General features: G+C 38.8%; 1 protein-coding gene across 8 annotated transcripts in view; it reads left to right on the forward strand.

Annotated features, from left to right (window-relative positions):
- The window catches only part of VTI1A (vesicle transport through interaction with t-SNAREs 1A), a 278,815-nt gene that overhangs the window by 21,693 nt on the left and 234,241 nt on the right, over nt 1–22,881 (forward strand). The window lies entirely within an intron of this gene.

The raw sequence follows: 22,881 nt of genomic DNA on the forward strand, positions 1-22,881 counted from the left end.
GATTTTCAACAGTTTGTTGTTCTGGTCTAGATTACTGTGAAGACCTTACATGTAGTTAGTACCTATTACTCATCAAGCATTGTGCAAGGGATCAAAAGATGTGTAAGTCATATTTTTAAGGAACTCAGAGCCCTAATAACTGTAATGCCGTGGTAAGGGAAATTAGGAGCTTTCTGATGGGTTAGCATGTGAGGGGGCAGACTTTCCAGGAGGGGCACCCAACCCCGTGTTCGTGTGCGAGTGAAGGGGGGCTTCTGAGGGAAGGCACCCACCAGGAGCTGACGCCCAAACCGCGAAGGAGGAGGTGGAATTTGAGGGAAGCAGCGTCTACTCAGGTTACAAGAACAACCTAAACAAAGGAGATTGGGAGGGGGTAGAATAGTGGAAGGGAGGGAGGGGAGGCCCGGAGTGTTGATACTGCTTCAGGTGTAAAACGGGCTAGAGCCTTACTTCCCAAACTTTGCTACACATTAGAATCATCTGGGGGTCTTTAAAAACTCCTGATCCCCTGCGCCCACTCCCAGATGTTGTGACGTAATTGGTGTGGGGTACGTCTTGGGCATCAGAACTCGATGAGCTTGAGAGCTGGAAAAGCCTTGTTGGTTAAGTTGAGGAACTGGGCCTTTATCTCATCTGGGGTTAGAAGAGATTGAAAGATTACTACGAGCTGGTAATGTGGTTGCTTTATAATCAGTCAAGCACTGAAAACAAACTCTTTTATGTGGCTTGCGGTGCCATTTGACTTATTTTTATGTTTTTCTCTCAAATCGTTACTGCTTTTATTTTAAATACATTTTTTTAAGTTGACAAAACCCAGTATCTTACAGTGACAGTTACCCACGTTTCTTTTGTCTTCAAATTATTTTAAAGACTAATTTCCTCTTGGCTTAAAATGAGATACTGTGATAACCTTTATTTGGGGAAAACAGAGAAACCATAGCATGAATGATTTTTCTCCTTAGGTGGCAAAATGATATTTTAAAATTTCACAAAATGAAACTCTCAGCCTTTAATTGTATAGCACAAAATAGACTGTACCTTCGACCTCTTATATCAAGCCAATACCAGTAGGACATCTTCCTGGGAATTCTTGGTTTATAAATATACACTTTTAACTGCTTTGGAAACAGGCATCTTAAGTCCCTTGTAAGAGTGGAAATATAGTTATACAAGTTATATATACGTTGTTTCTGGATTTAGTAGGAAAAACTCCATATATTTTTTTTCTTCTTTCCCCCTTGTGAAGTCTTGCAAGACTGATTGCAACTTAATTTTGTACAAGAATTGTCAAGAAATTGCTAGTAACCTCTAATCAGAGAAAAGGGAGTCGGGATGTGACGGATAAATGGGATTCTGTTATGGCCAACATCTTCATTGATCTCAACAGAATTGCTCTCTGCCTCCCCTGTGTCTGTATTTTCTCTTGGCAATAAGCCGAGTGAATTTGGAACAGAAAGAAAGAGAGAAAATCTAGTTGGTTCCAAATGATGCTCGTTGTGCACTGGTGTGGGGAAAATAACTTACAACTTGATAGTAGAATTACGAGAGGATTTCTCTGGTTTAAGGGGAAATCGAAGTTCCTTTTGTGGCCAGGTTGGAAAATTCCTCACTTAACTCATAGCTTATGATATCAATTGAAATCTTATGATCATTATACCAAATGGCATTTTAGAGTTTTTAATTATGAAATAACTTTTAACCTATTTCTGAACTGCAGTCAAAACAGACTCAGATTAGAAAAAAATACTATCCAGTGTCTTAATTGCTATTTTAAAATCTATTTCTTAAAGTAAAATAATTATTTTCCTCAGGGTTTTTAAAAATATAGGGAATTGATTAAAGAGTCTTGGTTTATGGGTATATTATTTTGCGATAGACTCTGTAGTCAGAGAGATTATCCTCATGAAAATATGTAATTTTAAAATGTTTTCATCATAAGATTCATATATTTACGGCTTTTTGGCTAATTCCTACTCCCTCGGGTGGATTGTAAGGAAATAATCTTTCCATGAACCTGGAAACGCAGATTTGGGGTGAGATTTCTTTCGGTGCGTTTTACAGCCGAGAGGCTTCCGTCTGTCAGTCTGTTCCGAGACTGTCCAAGTAGCGGCATCACGCTTTCTAGTTCAGTGGCAACGTGGCCATAGAGGGCACTGCGGCTCGCAGGGATATTTAAAATATACCCTGTTGTGGCATTCTCGGAGAGAAATTTCCAAGACCAAATTCATTTACAGCAGTCCCTTTGTATTAGGAGTTTACGTCTTGCTCTGAAGAGGAATGATTTTAAACGCAGCAAAATTAGAAACACTAGCTTTATTTTTAAAAGATCAGTGAACAACAGATTGTGAGCAGCTATATTCCTTGAGCCCTTGATGTTTTTCAAAACGGGGTCTCTTTTAGGACTCCCTCCGCAAAGTCTTTTCATACAGGTATTGCGCCTAGAGAGCGCAAATTAGAGTGCGCCCCCGAATCTCCTCCTCGTCTCCCAGGAAGCGCCACTGAAGCCCTGCCACTAAATCAAGGCATTTTGTCTTTTGAGTTGTCACGACTGGGGCTAAACAACTGTCACTGGCAAGTGACAAGAGGCATAGACAGCAGGGAATGGAAAGAGAAAGAAAGAAAGTACTGTCGTAGTAGGGGAAACAGTGGAAGAGAAAGGAGGGAAGGTACAGGTCTACCAGAAGGCTGAGGCCGCCCCCAGCAGCCGCCTCGGGTGCCGGTTTGTTGGGACTCCTGCCTTGTTATGCCTGTGCCTGCTGCATCCTGATTCTTTTCATGTCTTTGTGGAATCCAGGTAGGGCTAAGAAATATCTCAAAGCACAAACTGATACTGTCATTAAGTCCAAATTTGCCTACGGAATTTTCCAGTCTTCCAAGTAAAAAAAAAAAAATCCATAAAGAGTCACAAATTTATGTTTTTCTTTTCTTTTTTCTTTTTTTTTTTAGTCAATTAGTACTCTCTCAGGTAGATTTTAAGGAAATAAATATTTCCATGTATCTGGAAATATAGATTTTCATGCAAATCTATCTCATACAAGTAGTCAGAATCTACACAGCAAGGAATATTCACTGAATTGTATTTTTGTACGCCACATCATAAACTGGGGAATCTGTTGCAATTCTCCCTTGATATTGACACTTTGGTAAAGTTAGCATGTTTGCCTTTGGGGCAGAAAAGACATGATCCCTCTTTTAACTGAACACCAGCAGTAATGGGTGGTCTTTCTCTTTGGTCTAGAACAGTTTCTCCACCTCAGTACCATTGAAATTTGGGGCTGGATATTTCTTTGTTGGGGTGGGGGAAGCCATCCTGTGCCCTTTAGGATGTTTAGCAATATCTCTAGCCTTTACCCACTAAATGCCAAGAGACTGTTCACACCCCACCCTGGTGGTGACAACCAAAAATATCTCTAGATACTCTAAATGTCCCCTCTGAGGCAAAATTATCCATGATTGAGAACCACTCGATTTAGAATGATCCCTGGGAGGGATTTTAGAGGGAGAGAGAATTAACACTGGAGGGCCTCTAATGGGTTAGGTGTCACGTTGTATTTCACTTATTCTTCCCAGACCATTGGTTATTCAGCCAGAGGAGGTTATGAAAAGCTAAGACACTCTTCCAGGGCCTCATGATTTCGATCCAGGACTTGAAATCAAATCTGTCTGACATTGAAGCTGCCAGATCATACTGCTTTAGAGCATTTTTCTCTAAAAAGTCCCCAAAGTCTCCGCTAGTTCCAATGTGTAGAGTTCAACCAATACAGTTTATTAACCAGCCTCCATTTATTTCAAACCGGCTGTAAATCAAGAGGCAATGTCATGCAGTGGGATTACGGTCAAGAGCTCTGGCCTTGGGTGTCGGCTCTGGTACTAACTAGCTTCGTGCCACTGGGCAAGGTCACTGTGCCTCAGCTTCTTCAACTCTAAGACGCAGGGGTCAGCCTCCATGCTCTTTAAGGCCAGTGAGCTCTGTTTTCTAAAGATGTTGAGAATTGGAATACTTGGTTGGCATTTCAAGACTGGAAAAAGTTTTCACATCATGTTGAAATCACCCTATCCGCTGTTTAGGACAGTAGGTGCGCTTGGAGACTTTTGGCTCTGTTGAATCTATTAGTCTCGTATTGCTATGTCTTCCATTTCTACAGTCCCAAGCCCCTTACTCACCTCCTTCGTGAAGTCTTTTCTAATTGTCTTTCCCGTCATGGTAAATTTTCTTTACTCCCCATGAGCCTTGGCATGTATGTTGACAACCTGACCAACTAACACACTGTCTCCACGTCAGAGCCGAAATGATTTGTGGATTTTTTTCACTTAAGTTTTATTATTCCAACCAAATTAGAAGATCTTCAAGGGTCTTCTACTTTTATGTTTTCTGAAGTATTTGATAAATGCTGTACATAATAGGTGTTCAGTTAGTGCCTATTGAATCGGATTTAAGAATCCATAATTTTCTTTTTCAGAAGAAACACCTGTGATCAGTGATGGGCACACAAAACATACCCACACAGTTACATCTGGTCAAATTGTTCTCTGAGCACAATTTCTGTTTAACTTTATTGGAGCAAAATAATAATGCCATGCGTTGCCATATGTGCTTCCTCTGTTCTGACTCCTTTTAAATTTCTCCTACCTGGGAATTAAGATGCTCTCAGAATGAAGCTGCTGAAATGCTCCACTGGGTACATCTTTTCAGAAATAGCCATATGTTGGAAAATATGACATATCCGTTGGCAGAGAAGAGCTGATAAATACAATTTGATGTAGTACTTCGGCAAATGTTTCAATAACTTCTTGACATTTTCCTGTAGTCCTTGTTTACCTTATCAATAGTTATGGTGACATATGATTGTCAACTTTTTATATTAAGACCAAACTAATAAATTAAACATGCTGTGTTTATATCTGATGAAAGCTGACGGTTTGGAAGGGTGTTAGAATATACTGACAGGTCCTGTTCACAAGCTCCTTTGGAATAAATATGCAGATGACATCTTTAGATATTGTTTGTACACATGCCGATAGAAAGCGTTGACAACCTAACAAATGCAAATGTCACCCTCGCCATTTAACCTTTCTGTGTAGAAAAAGATGTGTTTTTTAAAGTTACGTGTATCTTTTAACTCTGTTTCAAAGTTTTTATTATTTTTTCGCCTGTTACCACTACTGCTTCATGTACCGCGGAAAGCTGCCGTTCCAGTAAGATTTCCACTTGAGAGCTTTTCTCTGTAGTGTGACTTCTTAGACAGTGGTAACTGCATAGGATATATATTTTTCTAATTCTCCATGTTACTTCCCCGGTTCGTTTCCTATCTGTTGAAACTTTTGGCGCACCCTTCTTTTTCCCTATACAGCATTTGGAGTTAAGAGGAAAGCCTAAGGAAGACATTCTGAACCCCCTCCTTGGCCCACACATACTCTGTGTTAAAGCATGTTATAACACTTTGCCACACTCATGTCTGTGCTAAGATCTCACAGTTATGAGTGTCATGTAGTACTTAAAAAAATGTTTTTTGGCTTATGAGACTTATATGAAACAGCAGTGGGGGGGAGCTGGAAAGAGCACTGGATATTCTACTTAAGTTCTGAATTTAAATCCTGTCTCTACCATGACTACCTTTGAGAATTTTACAGGTCACCTACCTTTTCATCCCATCCTCATTTGTAAAAGGAGAGTAACAATACCTATTTTACCTACTGACCATGAAATAATGCGTCATGGAAACGCACTGAGAAAGGTGCTTTGGAAAACACATTAGGAAATCCTTATCTATAGGGCCCTCATGGGTAGTATCCTCGATGACTCCTTGTTTACCATCTCGATCTCCGAAAGAGTAGTCGTCTGCTTAAATGCTCTCCAAAACTAGTCTTGGAGATCTGAGTCCTGGACACCTTTGAATTAGAAAGAGTATGATTTTATAGTCATTGCATGCAATAGCCATCAGAAATAATATCACAGGCCCAAGGGATATACATGTACCAAAGAGGAAAATAACCCATAATGACTAATACCACACTCAGATCCAAGCTCTAGATCTCAGTTTCTGAACCTGCACATAGACCTTTTTTTCTTGACTTCATGGCCAATCCCTAAGCCACATCACTTCCAAATTTTCACATCCTCAGTTTTCTGTTTACAGCATACCCTTGATTTTACCACATGTAATCACTTTTTACTGCCATGCATTGTGTATGGGTCTGTTAAAACAGTAATATATCTATTAGAGATGATACCACTTTTTAAGGGGTAAAGAGATCTGAGAATAAGGGGGGTTGTGTAAGCGTACATATCTTACAAATGCTCTACAGCTGGGTTGAGGAGCACTGTGATAGAGTTAAGAAATTTTTTACAGGGGGTGGGGTTTCTACAATATTTCTTCTTTGGGGAGCATTTATAGTTTCTCATTGCCAATGGAATCAAATCCAGATTTCACATTCTATCATTCATTTCACTCCTGATTCTCCCTAATTTCCAAGCCTCATCATTTTATGAGTTTACATTGCTTTTATTTGCTTTCCCTACCTAGTTACCTTTATACGTGCTATTCTGTCTGGAATTCTCTCACCCTACTTATAACCTATGGCCCTCAGTACAGGAATCAAAAATCATTAACCAAGCTGGACTCTCTGACTGATGCCATCCCCTCTACTGCACACATGTTTTGTAATGAATTTACCTAAAAGGAAGAAAACGCTTTTGGCCAAGTAGCTCAACTGAAAACTTGGCCTTCATCTCAAAGTTTAACTTAAGCTGTACAAATATTTTGCAGTGACTGATAGACACTGTCCTAACGTTCTCTCCCTGTGCAGATTCCTTAAGAAGACTAGGTGGTGATTATATAAAGAAATGTTCGAAGAGCTGTTTGGATGGTGATTTGGATTATTGGGTCCCGTTTCATCACGCTGTGAGCAGTAAACAGAAAGACTGCTGTGATGCTGTCAGGCCGTGTTTCCCCATAACCCTTCCTTGTTCCTATTGCTTCGTTCTCCATCCATGTCATCATCCCAATGGCTACTGTTTGGTCCTAAATTTTACGATGCCTCATAGTTTGCTTTGTTTTCATTAGTCTTGTTGCTCCAACTACATTGCGTGCTATTTTAGAGTAGGAACTGTGACCTGCCATGCTATGTGAGAGCATATAAATTCTGAGTAAATATCCATGAATTAATAGATGCATAGGGATAGCAAGTCTGAGATTTTAGAAACGTAGAAATAGTTGTCCAGTTAGCTCATGCAGGGCGCCCCCTAGAGTTTCTGATTGAGGCGCCCAAGAGGGAGCCCGCAAGGGGCCTGGGGCTTTGCATGTCTAGAGTCCCAGGTTGATGCTGAAGCTGGTGCCATGGGATCACACTTTGAGAGCCACTGGAGTACGTGATCCACAGTCTCTTTCAGCTCTAAAATTTGACTCAACTTTGTCAGTTTCCTGGACTTACCAGAAGATAGCTGTATCTTTTACTCTGAATGTGTAGGCCATGACTCTCTGCTTCATTCATTGTTTGGTGCCCTCTCGAGTTAATACTGCAGGTTTCTTTCCCTTAGAAATTATTTGCTTTTTTCCACCATTCTTTGTGTACTGCCAAACAGCATGTTTGTTTAACTAATGTTAGTGCAATACATTTCCAGAACTGCCCTTTGGGGAAATTTAAATGAAATTTTACAGTATCATTAAGAATGCAAACAATAAATTCTTTGACTAGCTGAAGGCATCTTTACATTGGAATGACTAAAAAAAGGTTCTGGTTAATTAGAAGTAATTTGTTAGAAACCGGAATCTTCTTTTTTTCTCTCTCAGATTAAAACTCAGTTCCCAGCTGGATGCTTATCAGTGCAGGAACTGTAATTGTCCGATGATTAATTGCAAAAGATAGATAATTAGAGTTCATATGATGTGTCAGATATGGGTAACCAAGAGGTTGACTGACTACACGTTGAAAGAGAACAGCTGAAGTCTAGATAGTGGGTGGTGGCTGTCGAAGGGTGATTTCCCTTTATACCAGAGCTTGTAAAAAGCATTAAGGAGAAAGAACACTCACCTGAATCTTGACTTTTTCATTCCATTTTGGGCAATATCTTTATAATAAAAGTTACTAGAAAAGAGTCCTCACTACCTGAAATTGGGCTTAGAACATTAGAGCTGATGCTGAACTACCTTTCCTGACTTCAAGTATAGGATTTGGGATTTCTGGTTGTTTTTTCATTGCCACATATATTTTTAAAGACTTTCCATTGAACCCTCCTTAAATATTGTATTCCCAGTTGAAATGACTTGGTTTTATTTCCTAATTTTCAATGACCAAATCTTACCTCCTTTGAAATTAGTGCCCCTTGTTCCTGGAAGTTAAGTGTTTTCATCATAAGTCATTTGATGCCAACATGGAATAGTTTTGCCTTTTTTAAAAAAATGTACTTACGATGTTTCTTTAAATCATCAAAAAATAGTGAGATGAAAAAAAAAAAAAAAAGACAACTTGTCAGTAAGTTGGCCATCTCCAGTCTGGTTCATGTGTTGGTTTATTTAAAATCACAATGAAATTAATAAATACTAGAATTTTCTCCCCCATTCGTAAATGGGACTTTCTCCATCTTCTAAACTTTACATTTTCACAGAAGAGTTTTGCAGCCCTCAGAAATACTGCTTTACAAATTCAGCTAATGACCCAAATCCAGCTTGTTTGTTGTGTAGGAGTTGTATTAAAATAACTCACTGTATGAGTATTGTCATTAATGATATGCTCATTTTGATAATGGGGCTACAGATTCTTAGTCTATAGTCCTTGGGGAGATGCTACAATTTTTTTTAACTAAGTATTGTTCTGGCTCCTTTTCCTTGATTGGCCCAGAAATAGCAATCAGCTGGGGAGCAGGATGACATGCCTCTTAGCGATCCCTTTGATCTTTGAGATGAGTATCAACATTGTATGCTTCCTAATGGAAGTGTAATTTAATGAAATCTATGGGGTAAACATACTTCAGATGTTCAAAGGAGGTGACAAAATTTTTGCTGGCAGCCAGGACCTGGCGGCTTTCCAGCTTGCCTCTAGCTGCTATGCATATAGCATTGAGAAAGGCACTTAAAATAGGAACATAAAGTATTATTTTCGTGTTTCAACCCCCCTGCCGGCCCTTCTCTACCAATTTCTTTCCCTTAAGTTTATTTTTTGTGGTATTTCTACAAGTGCCCTTTGACATATAACCTTTCCTAGTATAAAGTGGAATGTGAGTTTTGATCTTTTTATATTTTTCTTGGTTTATTTTATGACCACCAAGAGTAGTACATTGGATGTATGGCTCCAAAGTGAAGAGAAGTTGTAGGCATGGGGACTGACATCGAACATCCTAGAGGGAAAAAAGACACTCCATAAAAAGTACATATTTCAGTACCGGCTGATTAAATTAAACATTCAATTTTGGGAGGAGATGATAGAGCACTTTTATTTTAACAGTCCTTGAGGAAGTGTGGTGGAAATGGCCAGACAGCAAGGAGTCCAGGGACATGACTCATCTCAGCTGTGTCACCTCCTAGCTGTGTCCTGTAGGGTCAGTCACTTTCTCTGGGCCTCAGTTTTCCTTGGCTGTAAAATGAGTGGACTGATTTAGATGATTTCAAAGGCCATTTTCAGCGCGGAGATTTTATGATTCTTTTAAAGTCTGTATATAAGTGCCGTTCAATAAAAATATCATGGCAGCCACAGGTGTAACTTTAAATTTCCTAGTAACCGTATTTCTTAAAAAAGCGCAAAGAAAAAGGTGCAATTAATTTTAGTAATACATTTTAACCCAATAGATCCAACTAATATTATCATTTCAATATGTAATAAGCTTTAAACATATTGCGACATTTTCCATTGCTTTTTTTCTTACTAAGTCTTCAAAATCCAGTGCGTACATTACACAGACAGCATCTCGCAGTTCTGACTGTATTTCAAGTGCTCAGTAATCACAAATGCCTGGTGGCTACCATGTTGAACAGCAGCTTCAGGCGCTGCGATGTAGCTATTCCGGGCGACATTCCCAGGGGACAGTTGGGCATGAAAATAAAGGTTCTGAAGCCTCCACCTCTTCCACAAGACCAGTGAGCCCCAACTTTGGCTGCACCACCCAGAGATCTTCAGAAAATACTGCCGCCTGGATCACCTTGGTCTAGGTGCAGCCAGGGCGCAGGTATTTTTAAAGCTTCCTAGGTGATTCCAGCGCTCAACGCAGAGAACTCCTCTGCTAGGCCTGATGCTCCTAAATGTGTCTGTGTCTTGTTCCTTAGCTCCCCACCATCAAGGAAGCTTCTGTAACCTCCAACTTCCCTTTCTCTACCCCACTTTCTTGGTAATAAGGAGACTATAGGACCTTTAGATCAGTATGCCATAAACTGAGGGATGGGTAGATTTTATTTCTTCCATTAAAAATAGGAATGTGATGCATAAGAGGGCATGGACACTGAAGTGTTTTCAGATCAATAACAACAACAGAAAGATGTAAGAGTAGCCTTTGACATTAGTCTTAAGAGTATTTCATAATCTCAAAATTATATGCAGTCTATAAGGCAATTTCTAGTTCACTGGTACTACTTTTTGTGTATCATTTTAGGGTTTTTTCTCAGATAAAATTTATTTCTGTATAGTCCAGCTTCTTTTTTAAAAAACAGATTTATTGAGGTATAATTTACACACTATAAAATTTCCATTGTAAGTACTTAAATCCAGTTATTGTTAATACTTTTCTTCATTTGCTTTCTCTGTTTCTTTCACAGAGGGATTCCTCAATTTGTTTTATCTATGAGTGAATATTTCTCAAGGAGGAATCAAGGATTAAACCCCTAAGTTTCTCACTTGAATAACTAGGTTTTTCCGTGGATGACACTACTTATTGAGTTGGGGAAGATTAGTGTGGGATAAATCATTTTTTTTGTTTTTCTTGTTTGTTTAGTGGGAGAATATTGGCTATAGAATCAATAATTCACTCTCAGATGGTTGAAATTTGAGGTACCTATGAGACATCCCAGCGGGAAAATTAAAGAGCCAGTTGAACACATCAAGTTTGAGTTCAGAGGAGACAGTGAATTAGATCTGTTTTGACCTCAGCATATAGGTAGTATTTAAAGCTTTAAAAATTGATGAGAATACTTAGGCAGAGAAGAGAGCAATAGAAGAGGGTTCTTGACCAAGCTCACAGGACTTGTCACATTTAGAGTTCAAGTAGAGAATGATTTGAATTAAAAAAGCTACTTGTGAGGCCGAAGTAAAGCGATATCATTTTTACAGAGGAGACTTTTGTTTTGTTTTGTTTTGTTTTGGTTTGGTTTTTTTTTAAAAGAGGACATTTCAGCTAAGCTGAATACTATTGAGAAGCTGAGTAAAATGAAGACATAAGAAAGTGTCCACTAGATTTTCAGCATGATGGTCACCGTTGACCTTGACAAGAACCTATAGGTTGAGTGGCAGGAATTAAGAGTCAGCAAATCCCTTGAAAGCCTGACTTTCTAACTCCCTACCATAATCATTGAAATATTTATATAAGAAGATCATTAGAGCAAAACTATTCCTCTATTAAACAAATTCAGTGCTAAGTTTATTTCACTTAAGCAGATATTTATCAGCTACCAATGTTAAGTCATGTAAATAGTCATGGTAATACTGATTGTATTCTGATAAAATGGACAGGACAATTTTTTTTTGGTCAGTGTGATCCTGGTTGTTGCTGCTGACATGAAACTGTTTCAGCTAAGAACCCACATTTTTTCTGAGTGTTTGAGCAGAGCATTTATATGCAGTCCTGACCACTTACACATTTTTTTCCAGCAGTTATTTATACCTCTTTTATTCACAACCGATACAGCTGACAGTTGGACCAATATTTTAAAACAAGTTGCCTTAAAAATAAAATAAGCAAACAAACATGTTGGCTATTCTTTCTTCAGCAATGGAAGGGGAGGGGTTAGTAAATGGAAACATTTGAGTAAATGTGTTTGGATTGATTATAAAAAGTGATTTCTTTTAGAAGCTTTGCCTGGTTTTAAGTTCTTACTCTTACTAGTTGTTTGAACTTGGGCAAGTTGCTTGTTTAATCTCTGCCTCCGTTTTCATATGGTGATGGGAGAAGATATGCTTTGGGTGGTGGGAACACAGAGCAATATACAGATCTTGTAACATAGAAGCCCACACCTGAAACCTGTATGTTCATATTAACCATTGTCACCCCAATAAATTTAATAAAGTGTTTAAATTTTTTTTTTCATATTTGTTAAATGGGAATAATAGTAGTGTCTGCCTCATAGGTTTATTGTAGAGAGTAAATTAACATACAGGGGTAGGTAAAGGTAGGTTTATAGTTGTTATACAAATATATAATACAATAATTAATAAATAATACAAAAATAAACTTTTACGTACTCACAACTGTAAACCGACTTTTGCCCACCCCTGTATACACACACACACCCCTTTTAGAATAGTACCTGATACTTAGTAAACTAAAAAAGTATATTAGCTATTTTTTGTTTTTTTTAACACAAATGAGATTGATTTTTAAATAACTTTTGCTCAGTTCCAGAGTAAAGGATAATTTAAATGAGGTCAAAATCCCCAAGAGAGAAGTTCTCTGACATGATACTTTTCACAGTTGTAAACCCACAAACCACATTTGATTACCCAGTGTACCAAGTGAGGCCATTTACTTATTGATTCACAGCAGTTTACCGGAACTTTATTTTCTAGCTCTAGAAAATAGACCTAGATGAATATGTAATAGGTTTAAGTTTATCTCTAATGTGGAGTCTCACGTAAACCAGTGCCAGTTTCACACAGTCATGCGCCACGTAACATTTCGGTCAGTGACGGGCTGCAGGTACAGCGGTGGTTCCAGGGATTATAACGGAGCTGACAAACCCTTACTGCCTGCTGACATCACAGCCATCCTGACGTCACAGAGCAGTGCACACTCGCATGTTTGTGCTGATGCTGGTGCAAACAAACCTTCTGCGCTGTCAGTCATATAAAAGCATGTCACATACGATTTATAGTATGTTATACTTGTTAATAATAATAAACAGCTGTATCATTGGTTTATGTATCCCTATTATAGAGCAGCAATTTTCAACCTTTTACATCTCATGGCACACATAAACTAATTACTAAGATGCTGCAGCACATCAAAAAATATATTTTTCGCCAACCCAACAAAAAATAGGTATAATTTTTATTTACTTCCACTGGACGGCTATTGCTATGTTAGCTGTCATCATTTTTTTATTCGACAATCTAAGGAAAGGGAAGTCAGTGCCCCTGATTAAGTTGTCAGGTTTCACATATTTTAAAATTTCTGTGGCACACCTGTTGAAGATTTCTGTTTCTATGTGCAGCTACAACAAGTTTGTCGTAGAACAGTATGCCTGTTATGCCGGCAGCAGCTTCACACATCTTGCGTTTACAGCGTCTCTTGATGGCATCATTTTCTTTTGTGCTTGATATAATTTCGTGTTGTTTTGTGCAGTGACATGCTGTACAGGCATGTAGCCTAGGAGCAGCAGGCTATATCATATACCCTAGGTGTGTACTAGGCCATCCCAGCTAGGTTTCTGCAAATACACTCTATGATGTCTGCACAATCACAAAATCAACTAACAATGCATTTCTCAGAACATATTCCCCAATGTTAAGTGGCGCTGACTGTGTGTAAGAAAAGATGCAAGATATTTGATTACCTCTTATAAAATTTATGGTTCTTAAAACAAGAAATCACACCATCATTTTCAACCTCTCATTGTTTATATTAAATGGCATGAAATAATGTAATAGTTCACCCCTGAGAAACTTCCATTGTGAGTCAGAATTGTTGATGCTCCTTGGTATGTCTTTCCTCCACTGGATTATGTGCTACATATAAATCCCTTCTGTCTAAACATTCAGGAGTAAACTTGAGTTCTTAGCTAAAACAGGTGTTTGTCAGCAGCACAGCCAAGTTTATACTGACCAAAGAATTGCTCTTCCTATTGCATTAAACCATAATTTGCGTTTTTCTCATCTGTAAGGGAATGAGGTTGGGTTAAGTTATTACTAAGGAGCCTTATGATTCTGATTTGCTATTATTATGTGATTTATAAAGTGTTAATTATATTTATATTTTATCCTTGTAAAGGTAGTTTATTTTGCCTGAAAATGCATACTTTTCCTCTTATTTGATTTACCTACAGATTCCAAGCCCTAGGTAAACTAACCTCCCCACCAACAACAAATGATTTTACTGTTGTAGAATCTTCCTTTTAGGTAGGATAGCAATATAAAATATGCTATGACTATTCAGGGGAGCAAAATGGCTGTAATTTACAAATATATTTAAACCAGACAAAAAATAAATAATGCTTGTGGGATATATTCATCCCGGCTGGCTATTTTTTAGTTTATACATATAGGGCTCAAGTCAAATAAAGATTGAATAGATGTCTGTCTGCAGTTGGAGTGTTGACCATCATTTTTTTCCTCAAGTGACTTCCAAGGGTTATTATGTATTCAGATGAACAGTTTTCTTAGAAATGTTGTTGCTTCAAGAGGTAGGTGTTTTATTTAGGTAGCCTGTCACTTTAATAAATGTCTTCCTTCCTACGTGTCTCTACCTGAATTATTCCATTTTCACCACAGGGACTAAAATGTTACCCAGTAGGATTTTGTCCAAAGAGAATGGGGTGAAGGTGGTGGTAAAATTAATCATTCATCTGCTAGATGTCAGCAAAGGTTTAAGGTAGAGGAAGAAATAACTGGGCTTTGGGAAACGTGGCCTCACCTTGTCCCTGTACTGTAGAGATATTCCAGCATTTAAAGAAAGGGAGATAGTGCACTGTTTAACTTTCCTATATTACCTTGCTTCCATCTCTGATGGATATTGGACCTCTGAAACTTTGTTGCTGAAGTCACACATGACCCCTGTGTCTGAGGTCCCTTTTTATCTTCCCTGTCTTCTGTGTGGCACCAGATTCACTCCCATCTTCTTGAAACTAGCGTCCTTGACACCATCCCCCCTCGGTCTCTTCCTGGCTCTTTGATCTGTCTCCTTCATTGGATTCTCTTCTTCTGCCTTCCCCTTAATTTTTTGTGTTTCCAGGTCATTCTTGCTTTGACTTGTCATCTCTTCAGTCTCCGGTTAATTTTCTGTGTGCCCGTGGCTCCCACTAATGCCCGCGTAGTGATGACTTCAAAGTCACGTCTCCGGCCCAGACTTTCGCCCTGCACGCCGGACCATTTGTTTTCAGTTGTCCCAGTTCTACAGATTTTCAAATACAGTGTTCTAACCTGAACTAATTAAACGTGTTATCTGTTCTCCAAAATCTGTTGCTCTTCTTGCTTTTATTCTGGTTAATGACTGATATATTGTATAAGAAACCTGGGAGACATCTCAGACTCGTTTCTTTGCCTTGACCCCCACACCTCGTCGCCACTAACTCCCATGGATTGTAAACCCAGATTCTCTCTCTCTCCCACCCTCACTGCTGCTCTGTTAATTGAGGACCGTATGGTCTCTCTCTTGACCTTTAAGAACAACCCTGAGATTTCTGCCTTTAGTCTAGTCCCTCTGCCATCTATTTTCCACTTTGAGTCTAGAGGAAATTGATCAAACCAGGTTAGTTTCTTCCTTTCTTCCACTGTACTAATAGAAACCTCCATTTTGTAGTAGTTTTACACTTATTGCAATTATTTGTCTTCATGTGCTGTCCCCTGGTATCATCGAGGCGCTCATAGCCCAGGAATCTGTGTATTAATAATACAATATTAGATATAGTGGTAATGTAGTGCTGCTCAAAATTTTTTTTTGTTAAATAAATGCAGAAATGAATGGATGAATTCGTGAATGGTACAGAACTCCACTCCTGTAGCTTATTTAGATTTGTTACCTTTTCTGGTCTGAATATGAGATGGTCAATAAAACCTTGTGGCTTTATTAATTAATAGAATTTCTTCCAGAAACAAGTAGCAATCCTATTTTATGTCATCATAACAAGAAGTTTTATAACTAACTCAAATATTTCTGATCTTTCATGGTAAGTTATTTTAATAACTTGAAATCTTTCTAGTCTCTCCTAAGGCAAATTCTAGGTTAGGGTTTTTAAAAGGAATTTTACAAAGAAAAAACTAAAAAGGAAAAATGAAAGAGGTAATAAGTGAGATGCAGATGCCACTCCCAAAATTCTTTTCTCTCCTGGTCAATACTTTGACATACTTTGTTGTTTTTTTAAGAGTACTAATAGTCACAGTAATAGTCACGTTTTTAAAAACTCTGTGTGATTTAATTACTAATTGGAAATAAACTTTCTTTGTCTAGCTATCCTTTTTTCCCTCAGAAATCTAAGACTTTTACATTAAAAGTTTACTTTCAAATCAAATAGTAAGATCATTTTTGCTGGTTGGGGATATGAGCATCTCACTTTCTAAAATAATGCCTTCACTAAAAATGTAGCTCTATCCTAAAAGGGGTACTGCATGAGGTTAGTGTTGAGAAGTTTGTATGTGGGAGCCTATAAAGTAGATATTTACTTCAGTTTCTGTGATCTTATAACCTCCAATTTCTATGATCTTATATCATCAGTGTTATTTCACAAATAAACATAATGCGACTAGCCAGCCTTGAAGTTAAGTAGCAAAATATGTATCTGTCCCTGTTTTATAGAATCCTTACTTTTTAAAATCTGGTATAAATATTTTTACTTGTCCTAGATAAACCAGAGATTCGCATTTGCAGTTATACCTGATACCTCCCACTCAACAGTTCCTACCAAGAAAATGAACATTAAATCAAATGGAATCGGATAGTTAACAATGTGATAAATGTGGGATATTAGAAGGGTGGCTGCATATGATTTTTACATGTGTCAGATTTCCTGTGAACATGACTGCTGACCACTGTCGTCAGGCCGTGCATTTCTAACTATTCTTCTGAAAGTAAGACTAGATTTGTATACATCTCTCTTCATTTTCTCCCTAGCCCTGCTTGTGACAAACAGCCTGATCCTGTCTTTTATTAGCCTTGGCTCTAGTCCCTGGTATCAAGTGTCCACAGCTTGCTCAGGAATGGGAAGATCTTGACCTTTTCAGGAAAGTGTAAATCCTAATCTGATGTAATTATATGTGCTTTTTTTTTTTTTTTTTTTTTTTAAATGGTAGTTTAGTATAAAACCTACTTTGTTTTATACTAAACTAACTTGACTTCTTTTTCATTATTCTATTGCTAGTATTGGTATCCTGCAAGCAACTGATTTTCATGTTTTTAAATCTTGATTCCTTAGGAGCAAACAAAAGAAGGAGTTTCTATGGAAGCTCAGAGTATGCTGTTAATTTAAATTGCCTTGACTTTCTTTCATTCCTGAAAGAAAACATACAAATTTTTGTGTTGCCTATTGTTTTTTCCTAAGAAGGTAGGGGGTTCCCATTTGATAAGGTGCTAGTTTGTAATTGTTAAAATCTAAAATTAAAATATTGATATTAAGCAAATGTTTTCTTTGAATAAATTTTCCAAGTTTTACTTCACTAACAGATGGCTTGCAAGATATTTTAAGAGGACAACCTTTATATTAACATTGAACTCTTCTGGAGTGTATGATAGAAATAATCTTTTATCACTTAAATGCTTGGTTTTGAATGTTTTATTGCTAGTTGTTACCCATGTGAAATAGTGCACTTACAATTTTATCTCTTGGGTCTTCAGTTACCTACCATTTCTTATTTTACCTGTGCACATGAGCCTGATGTCATAGATCTGCAGAAATTGTAAATGGAAAAGTTTCATTGGATTACTTACGTTTAACAGGGGCCAGAGTGTGATTGCTCCCCGTGGCACACTGTTGAGCATTCTGCCCAAGCCACATTACTCAATGAGTCAAACTTGGGGATTTCTTCGTTTTTCCCTTGGGAAACTGCTCCATGGTCCAAAAGATTTCACTATTTTGGAATTTTCCTTAATCTCATGCCTAAAATTTTCCCATTACTTAAACTATCCTGCAAGGTATATATAGGCAAGTGCTAAAAAGTCCTAAAAATATAACTCCAAGTTTCTTGTTGCATTGTTGGAAAACTTTCACCCAGCAGATGCTGGAGATTGTGGTGCTGGTAATGATTAAGAGGGTTATAGTTATGATGGTTACAAAGATGTGCAGGGAAAATTCTCCCTTTCACCTCTGTTGCCCACCTCAGTTCCCCATTCCGCCCCCCTCCAGATCCCCAGCCTCGGTAACTGCTCTTAGGAATTCCCAGCTTTCCTTATGTGCATACATGCCGATACGGGTGTGTGCTCTTCTCCCTCCCTCCTCACCAGCCAAATGGCATCCCATACAAAGGACAGCATGAACGACACATACCATTCTGTACTTGCTTTCTGCACTCTCCAGGTGATCTTGGAGAACTTTTTATATCAATATGCAAAAACCTTACTCATTCTTTTTTTATACCTGAACAGTGTTGCATTGTACCCCATTTAGTTAACGAATCCCATGCAGATGGCTTTTGGCATTGCATGTGTCGCTGCAGTGAATAACTTTGAACTTTGGCGTTCTTCAAGCAGACAAAGATTTTAAGAAACAAAATTACTTCTTCAAAGAGTATGTGCATTTGCAATATTGGTAATCCTTCCACAATTGTCCTCTGTGGGAGATGTCCCCACTGCCGCTCCCCGTGGTAGTGCGCAAGAGGACTGGTTACTTCCAAGATGGATTTTTTCTTGCAAAATGAACCCTCGAGCTTCTGGGTGTTAGTGGCGGTGGTAACGAGTAAAGGGGTAGCTCATTGCAGTTTTCATCAGCTTTTCTCATGAGCGAGATGGAGTGTTTTCAGAAGCTGTTCTTATCCTTTGCCAGGTATTTTGGGGGGTGAGCAGTTGTTTGGTCTTTTTCTTATTAATTTCTAAGAGTTCTTCATGTGTCTTGAAGATTAGCCCTTGCTCGAAATAAAATTTGCAAATGTTTTTTCCAGTTTGTCTTTTGACTTCATTCAGTCAAACACTGAATGTATCCTATCTTTATATTTTGCCCCTTAAATATTTTCTTTTTTTATTTTTTATTGAAATGATCCATCTTTTATGGTTCTGCATTTAGAGTCATTGGGAGACAGGACTCATTTTAGCATGTCCAGTTGGGCAGAACTGCTTGAGATGAATTCTATCAGGGCTTACCTACTAAAAAATGTATTTCACTATCATTTCAAAAATCCTTTTTATGCCTGCTCAGCGGTTGAGCATCAACTTATGATCCAGGAGATCACGGTTCGAACCCCGGTCAGGGCACATGCCCGGGTTTCGGGCTCAATCCCCAGCGGGGGGCGTGCAGGAGGCAGCCGATCAATGACTCTCTCATCATTGATGTTTCTATCTCTCTCTCTCTCTCTCCCCCCCTTCCTCTCTCTGAAATCAATAAATACATATTTTTTAAAAATCCTTTTTATTTAAGTACAGTTTGGTAATACAGCATTATATTAGTCATCGCTCTCGTTTTGGGATTAAATTTTCACTGGGTATTGATTTTTAGTTTGACAGGTCCGCTCCCCTCACCCCTCCCTCTCTGTACTTTAAAGGTGTAATGTCATTGTCTTCTCGCCTCCATTGTTTCCAGTGAGGTCAGCTGTCATTTATGTTATTTTTGCTCTCTATATGTAAGGATGCTCTTATCCTCTGGCTGCTTTTCAGAGTGGCTATTTATCTTTGTGTTTCAGCAGACAGTTTAATTATGTTGTACCTCGGTATAATTTCTTTATAGCAGGTGTCAACCTGCTTGTGACTCACTGAGTTTCCTGGACCTATGGGATGATCTTTTTTCATCAGCTTTATAAAGTTTCGGTCGTTATTTATTCAAATATTTCTTCTGTCCCATTTCTCTCTCTTCCTTCTTTGATTGAAACTGCAAATATGTTGTATCACTTAATATTATTTTACAGTTCTTGGATGCTTTTTTTCCCCTTTGTTCACTTTTTTGTATCTTTGTGTTTCAGTTTGGATAGCTTCTGTTGATCTCCTTTTAAGATTGCACATCCTTTCCTTCACTGTTTCCAGTCTGCTCTTACGTCCATTTAATGATACCATATTTCAATCCCATTTTGATACCACATTTTTTGTGCTGTCATTTCTATTTGGTTTATTTTTACAGTCTCTCTATTAAAATTCTTCATCTCTTTATGTTCATTTTTTCCACCATATTCTTTAGCATTTTATGATAGCTATTTTAAAGTCCCTAAGTGATAATTCAAGTATCATCTTAGTATGCTTCATTCACCATGGGTGACATTTTTTTATTTGCTATATGCCTTGTCATTTTTGATTGTATGCTAGATATTTAAAAGAGCCATAGAGAGTGAAATAAGTAAAATTTTATCAAAACAGGACAAACTAACAAAAGAAATGACTCCCTTTGTGTATCTTGGGAGGTGTCTTTCAGTCCTGCTTCCTTAACTGTACCTTAGAAGGGCAGTTGCCTTCCACTGTTTGAAGATCCAGAATGCCTTAGAGGATTTTCTCTCAGCTCTCCTGCTCCCCTCTCCCATTCCAACTTTTGGTGGCTAAACTTTTGGATTGCCTTGGGTAGGTTTCTATCAGCTCTCTTCCTCCATCCCTAGCCTACAGTAGCCAAGATCTCAGAGCGTTTAGCATGGACTTTTCTTAGCTCTGAAACCTTGGATGCCACTTTCAGAGGGTCACTGGCCTTAGAATTGGGACAAGTCTTATGTAACCCAAGGGAGCATCTCTCTCAGCATCTACCATGCTCTGAGCGCTCGGTGATGACCCATTGGAGAGCATAGGTTGGTAGACCCTGTATCTCACTCTGTTCCTTGAAATCCTGACCTGTTTCCCCAGCCCTGATGTAGCCCTAAAACATGTTAGAAGTTTGGTTTCTTTTTACCTAGGTCTCAGAGGCTCCTCTCACTCCTCCAAGAAAGAGACCAGCCATGGGTCTGTTCTCTGATATAAAAGGCTCATGATTTTCTGGATTGTACTTCATTAGATGTCTTTGTGTTATCAGCTCTCTGATAGGTTTTAAACGTATGATTGTGTAGCTTTTCCAGCTTGTTCTGCTTGTCAAGGTGAAAGCAATGGCCTCTTGCGACTTTCTGCATTCTTCAGGAGTCAGAAGTCCTGTGTTACTCTTTACGCAGCCCTGCCTCCTCTGCTCCTCTGAGCAAACTGTGGAGGACTTCCTCCAGCAGCCTGCTTACGCCTGTTCCCACAGCCACTGTTCCAACGGAGCATATAGAGCTCGTGCTTCAGAACGAGTCCCTCACCTTCGGGAAGTGTATTTTGGCTGGCACTTTCTGAGCTCAGCTATTGTTGACTCCTGTTATCATCTGTCATGCATTTTGTCACCTACCAAGTGGCTCTGCATGATCTCATCTGCTTCTGGCCACCTCTCCACATATTTTGGGATCTATGAATAACACCTGGTTTCTAGTTTTGTCAAGAACAGAGAATCTCTTTCCTCACCCACCTACCCCACCCCAGAGGGGTAGGAGAAGCAAAAGCGGTGACTTAGTGGGAGCCTGTTAACTTATTCAGCTGTGTTTGCATCGCAAGTCTCATTTAATCATCACAACAAAGTAAGCATTTTTATTTCCCGTATGCAGATATGCAGACTGAGACTCAAAAGATTAGACACTCCCTATGCCATCACATAGATATTAAACAGCAAAGCTGGGATTTGGATCCTAGTTTAATTCATACTGTTAAACACTGTGCTGATAACCAAGCGCATTATCTTTGAAGTTGCTATGTTGTATTACTGTCCGAATTCTTTTCAGAGTTTGGGGTAACATATACAAGTATTTTCTAGAGATAGAGCAAAAGGATGAGTGGGACCCCAAATCCTCACAGAAACATTGAGGTTCAAAGCAGAAACTCAAGTTCAGGTATGCACAGAAAGAGTCACAAGAAAAAAGACCGGTAATGGGAGGCAATATTGAGTCCCCAGAGCAGGAGGGACCAGAATGAAATGTCAGCCTGGTCTTCACAGTCAGGAGTCTGGGGGATAACCAGGAGCTGAACCGAAGCGTCCGTGTTGGGTAAGATGTGTGAGAGCATCTCAAAGTAACGCGCTGAGGGGGAGACCCAGAGTTTTATGTGCTGGAGGAGTACACTTGCTGGCATTCCCAATAATAACTTATTACAATCAGAGCAGTTAGTGTTCTTTAATTCCTAGTATGTGTTAAGCACTCTACTAACTGCCTTATAAACTTTACCTCGGCTAGGCCTGAGGGGCATAGGAGTTCAGAAACTTGCGTATTGATCACAGTTAGAAAAAGGACCAGGTTGGGATTTGGATCCAAGCTAACCAGGTGCCCAAATTGGAGGCCTTTCTAATTTATCATACTGTTCCCTCAAAAGACAAGAAAATAAGAGTAACAGAAACTGGCCTCAAAACTCAAATAAAAATTGAAGTGTATATGGAATACTAAATGTTCTCGGAGCAGAAATAAGAATGAACAAAAAAAGGAGTGACCTCAACTTTACATACCATGAGTGAGATTGGGCCCACCTTGGTTTGCGTTAGAGTCTGGAAGAATCTACTAATGTCCATCTCTGAGTGTGATTGGGGCTACATGCCTAAAGATAATTCAGAGAAACTCATGGGTGGGTCCCTCAGATTAAGGCTTGGGAATTAGATCATTTTCCCTGGATAGAAAGCGTCTTCAAGTCTGTAAAGAACTGTTTTGCCAAGTATGATCAGCAGCTGCTGTTGGTCTCTACTGTGTGTGTAAACTATGGGGCCATAGATTTTCACTTAATTTAGGGAAATAATTCCTGACAGTAACTAGTGACCGTTGGCGAACCTCACCTGCAAAAGCTCAGGAACCTCCCTCCTGAGGCCTTTGTGAGGTACATTCAGCGCGCGATGATGTAAGGGAGGGAGGCACACTGGAGGACCTCTCAAGGTC

This window comes from Miniopterus schreibersii, assembly GCF_964146895.1.
Source record: "Miniopterus schreibersii genome assembly, chromosome: 14".
NCBI lineage: Eukaryota > Metazoa > Chordata > Mammalia > Chiroptera > Miniopteridae > Miniopterus > Miniopterus schreibersii.